The sequence below is a fragment of the Papaver somniferum genome, chromosome 7 (assembly GCF_003573695.1).
Source record: "Papaver somniferum cultivar HN1 chromosome 7, ASM357369v1, whole genome shotgun sequence".
Taxonomy (NCBI): Eukaryota; Viridiplantae; Streptophyta; class Magnoliopsida; order Ranunculales; family Papaveraceae; genus Papaver; species Papaver somniferum.
The window spans coordinates 224,886,397-224,891,974 of NC_039364.1; the positions used below are offsets into that span (position 1 = coordinate 224,886,397).

The following is a 5,578-nucleotide window of genomic DNA, read 5'->3' on the forward strand; positions in this document are numbered from 1 at the left end:
AAACCCAATATATTTTACTCCTCCATAAGATTACAACAGATCTATTTATAAGATAAGAACTACTAAACATAATAACTAACGCATAAACTAACGCAACTTCTCATCCTAATCTTCTTAATCAACCACACTACAACATAGTCCTAAACATATCTATTTATACATGCTCTTTGCCCTTGCTAAACAACTGTAACAACCACTTAAATTTTTGTTTGGCTTTGAGCACAAACTATTTGGCTGAGAATCCAGAATTTTAGTGTCCTTGTGCGATTCTACCATCCGGCGCATATAGATGCAATGAGTGCCCTAAACCTAGTGTGGGTGCCTATAGCTAATTAGATTATCCCTTAGTACCATTAGGGTGCTTGGTTAGAGGATGTACGGAGAGTTCTAGAAAACCTGGAGCATGAAAGACGCGTGGGGAATAGAAAAATCTTCTTCACAATTTTTTTTTAAGGAAACTAACAAGCCTAGAACCCAAGGGTAGCTCTCCTTCTTTTCTCGTTCTATTGTATTCATTTTGGTTCAAACCGAAAGAAGAAAGATAATTCTCCCTTGAAGATTTTTCTATCGTGGTCCCTTGACAGATTTGAATCGGCAGTTAAGGTAGGGGTCTTTTCTCTTTATTTTGTCTTTCGAAATTTTGTAAATGGGTTAAAATTCTATGTATTTCTTATGTTTAATTCCTTCAGTTGTTTTATGATTATGATGCATGCTTTTCTTGGGTACGAATTTGATGCATTGAATAATTTGATCTGGTTTCTGTTATATCAAATTTGATTAGATTTCTTTTCTTCCTGAATTTTCAATTTGATAAAATCATGATATTTTTAGGGGCGACCCCAAAAGAATTAGGGGCGACACAAAGTGACAAAATAGGTTGAAAATACTTATATGTCCCTTCATAATCGGTAGTTTAGAAGAAAAAAAATTATCTACCGATTGTGTTTATGTTCCTCTCTTCCTACCTTGTTTTGAAATATTAAATTTGGGGCTACTACCATAATCGGTAGGCAATAAACATCATCAAACTACCGGTTGTACAATTGGTAGGCAATAAACATCATCAAACTATCGATTGTGAAAACAAAGAAATCCAAAATTCCATTGGTTTTTAAAAAAATTGAATTTGGGGCTACTACCATAATCGGAAGGCAATAAACATCATGAAACTACCGATTGTATAATTGGTAGGCAATAAACATCATGAAACTACCGATTGTGAAAATAGAGAAATCTAAAATTCCTATTGGTTTTTGAAAATTTCGAATTTGGGGCTACTACCATAATCAGAAGGCAATAAACATCATGAAACTACCGATTGGACAATCGGTAGGCAATAAACATCATGAAACTACCGATTGTGAAAATAGATAAATCTAAAATTCCTATTGGTTTTTGAAAATTTCGAATTTGGGACTACTACCATAATCGGGAGGAAATAAACATCATGAAACTACCGATTGTGAAAATAAAGAAATCTAAAATTCCTATCGGTTTTTGAAAATTTCGGATTTGGGGCTACTACCATAATCGGGAGGCAATAAACATCATGAAACTACCGATTCTGGTTGTTCTCAATCATGTGAAAATGGAATCTCCTCTATATAAAAAATTTCTCCCGATTGTAGACTTAACTACCGATTATGGAGGGCATATTTGCCATTTTGAAAAATTTGAGATGAGGGGTGACTTTGTTTTAGGTTTGGGTGACTTTTTTGTCATTTTGTGTCGCCCCTATTTCTTTTGGGGTCGCCCCTAAAAATGCCAGGGATAAAATGATTAAATGAAATTCCTTTCATGATCTATGTAAACTAAATTTTAAATGGATCATTACTTGATTTCTTTCCATGGGTAATTTCATAAAAAAAAAATGTTTTACCATGGGTATGTATGAGGCTTACAATCTAACCAATTTTATTTACGATTTTTGGTGTAAACCATCCATGCTCTTGGTTTGAAATCCTATTTTTTTTGTGTTTGTTCTCTTTATTGAAATGTAAATGATTTATGAAGAACAAAAATGAATTTGCGGCAACTCGAATATTAGTTTTCATCTTAAATCATGAATGATACTATTTTCTTCATAAACTGATTTTGTTTGCAAAATGGTCAAATGAGTTTTGTATTTAGAACTCCACTCATAGCTAACAGTTGAAATCCTTCATAATCATTTTATGGGTTTTCCTTGTTTTCATTCTTTTGGCTACCTGGTGACCCAAATTTAATTTGCAACCTAAAGTTTGTTTTTATCTTGAATGTCTCTCATCCATTTTTCTAAAGCAGCCCAGCTTGAAAGTTGTACTACCATATACATGAAATCCTTTGTTTTCCATTTTGTTTTAAGGCCAATTGATCACCTGCTTGATATTGAATGCATCCCTTGGGCTGCTGGGTAAGACTTTTTGGGATGAATTATGTGTATCTTGTACTTTGTTTTTATGGATCTGGTTTAGTTGATTCCATGGTGTACAAACTGTACTTCAAGTTTGGTATTTTTGCTTGGCGCGGGCTTTTGGTAAGTTGTGGCGTCTTTTCTATTGACTGTTGAGAATTGGATCTTGTTTCAGAAAGTGTTCTTTACATGATAATTCGTTTGTGATTTGTTGTCACGAAGAACTAGACTCTACTTCAGGAACGTCGGGCTTAGTGGCACCCCACCACCTCGGTGGCTATCCGGAAGATCGTTGCGGCAACGATGGCTAGTAACCAGAACTACCCTGACGGTGGCACTGGCCATGAATAGTAGAGTAAATTTATTTACAACTCCGAATCTTGTTTAAACGGTGTTTGCGTGAGTATTTTTTTCTCTACTTAATTATTGTTGGTGCTCCTTGCTTACGCATTTATATTTGATGATCAACTTGTTTAGTTTGATTTACATTTTGATTGCTTTACTATCAACACATTATTTCGTAACCTCTACTGGGCATTCGCTCACCCTGTTTTGTTTTGTTTTCCCCCACAGAGTACGAAGCGAGGTTGAGGCAGTAAGCTTGGGAAGAGCTTACGGCAAGAAAATTTGAGCAAAACTGGTATTTTTGCTTGTGTCTATAATATGCATATCACGGGGATTATCTGGGTAGCTTGTTTCCTTTGATCCCATGTCATTTTTGCTGCATTTTATTGTTATAAAAAGGGTTGGGATCTTGATATAGTTTATAACTGAAAACTTGTCGGTTTCGTGAACATTGGGTCTGGTCTTGGGTATTTGCAGTAGTGCTTTTGAATTCCTTTTGTTGTCAGATATCTATGTATCCCAGGAGTACTCATATACTTGTTTTGTTTGATTTTTAAAACTTTTGTAGTCGGAAGAACGCTTCTTATCACTTCTTTCATTTATTTTCATCTTAACAGCCTTATATACTTCCTTTGTTTACACGTTAAACACCCACTCACGGTCAGCATCATGAACTATTAATTGTACCATTTATATATTTATCCTTTCATGGAAATCCCATTTTGAAAATGTGTTGTTACTGTGAGTAAAGGGTCCATGGGATCTCACCTGAATTGTCTTATTTTATTTGTTTTTATTCATTTTGATTCTGTAATTGGAAATGAAAGAAGTGTTAATTTACTGCTTGTTAATATAATTGCTTCTAGGGCTGGCAATGGATAGCCGAAATCCGATATCCGTTTCCGAAAATCCGACATCCTATAGGATTTAATCCGACATATCGGATATCGGAATCCGATAGCTTATCGGATAATACCTCTTATCGGAATCGGAATCGGAATCGGATTGGGGTCATTCCGTTAGGTTAATATCCGACATCCGATAATCTAGGGGTGTACTTGTAATCATACCCATCCGTTTTAGGCTATTAGTTTACATGTTTATCTTCTCGTCTTTCTTTCCCATTTTATTTTCTCTCGGATACTCCTCCTTTCTCGATTCTCAGTGAAGATATTCACCGCCATCTCTCTCAACGCACCACTCAATCACCACCTTTCCTTCTTCTCCTTCTTCGCTTCTTCTTCTTCATCTTCTACTTCTTGTTCTTCGATTTAGCCAATCACAGATCCACAACAGAACAGCCGAATCATGAACCATCACCAGTTCACCACCACACTAGTAAAAGAAATAACTTAATAGGTAATTTATATGATATTCTCTCTTTATTCTTCTTTGATTATTATGTTACGTATTAGAATGATACGAAATTAAAACTAGGGTTTATGAAATCAAAAATACTCGGGGCTTTTTGGAAATTAGGGTTCATCATGTTGATTTAGAATTGAATCAATTGATATGCTAAATTGCTTGTTTGGTGGTTATTTTCGATAATCTTGTTCTCAATTTCATGTTTGATTTGAATTTTTTATCACTATTAACTGGATCCAAAACTTACAGAAGTTGCACAATCTTTTGAGATATTCAAAGCTGCTTTTCTGAAGATTGATTTGGATAATTGCAAGGTAATAAATCTTACAGTGGGTTTTGCTTAATTTTAATAACTTTTACAAGTTAATTCAGATTGAATGTTTGTTATTGGGTTAAAATTTTCAATCAAGTTTATTCATGTAGCTTAACTGTTTGATCTGTTGATTTTTCTTTTATCGGATAATACTTGTAATGGATGTTTCTTATAATAACTAGTTGCAAATATATCCACCATTAATGTACCAATAGCCTACATCATAGCTATAAAACCAGTAAATGGGAAACCCCATGGGCCATGGATTTTTTTCAGACATGGTGATGTTAAATTCTCAAAAAGACATGGTGATGTTAAATTCTCAAAAGCATCTGGTAGAACATGTATAAACCCTGTTGCTAGTATAACTCCACCTGCAAATGCTTTTATCATAAAGAATATATTGTTTTCTGGTCTTAATGCTGATACTCTTTTACCAGAATTCGTATACAAACACCAATTCCACTTGCTACTAATATTGATGCTATTGCTGTTAATTTGTATTTCAGAGCTTCTCTTTTGTTTCGTTTTTCCCCATTTTCGTCACATGAACACTCCGCAGAGACCAGTACTGGAACAACCAATAATATGAGAACCTAAATATACACTGCTTTGAATTCAGTTTTTGGTGTTACAATGTAGAAGATGTCTCTCATGTTTAAGACTATTTGTTTTTCTTTTCTAATTGATTGTTTGTGAATGCAGATATGGAAGTCATCGACTGAAGTTGATGCAATGATGCAACATGTAACCAGGCAGCCAAGGAAGATCATCACTAGCAAGTTGTTTGACATTATTGTTAAGTCTGTGTACAGGAAGACATGGTTTTTTCTTTTTTGCTATTGTGTACTTTAGTTTGCAGACTGTTTGGTTGGGTGTTTGTAGTTTTTTTTTTCATGTGTGATGTGACTGAGACACTGGAGTAGTGTTTGTGTGGGTTTTCTTTCTTTCAGTTAAGTAAACACTTGAAAATTCCGTTAAATTTCAGCTTTTGCTTCTGTCCAACAAAAACGGATATTAACGGATAAAAATCCGATATCCGATAGGTTAACCTTAACCTTATCGAATTGGATTTTTGATATCCGTCGGATGTTATCGAATATCGGATATCCGATAACCCTTAACCTTAATCTTATCGGTATGACCAATATCCGGCGGAT

The 5,578-nt window shown here is 34.7% G+C and overlaps 1 long non-coding RNA gene across 2 annotated transcripts; it reads left to right on the top strand.

Annotated features, from left to right (window-relative positions):
- Positions 1-468: 468 nt before the first annotated feature.
- On the top strand, positions 469-5,348 carry LOC113293422. Of its 2 annotated transcripts, XR_003332301.1 has the most exons (5): positions 469-603; positions 2,345-2,791; positions 2,966-4,096; positions 4,355-4,419; positions 5,124-5,348. It is a non-coding gene; the product is annotated as an uncharacterized LOC113293422 (long non-coding RNA). The 2 variants fall into 2 exon arrangements; XR_003332300.1 differs by lacking the exon at positions 469-603 and having other exon boundaries at positions 1,366-2,791.
- Positions 5,349-5,578: the final 230 nt, after the last annotated feature.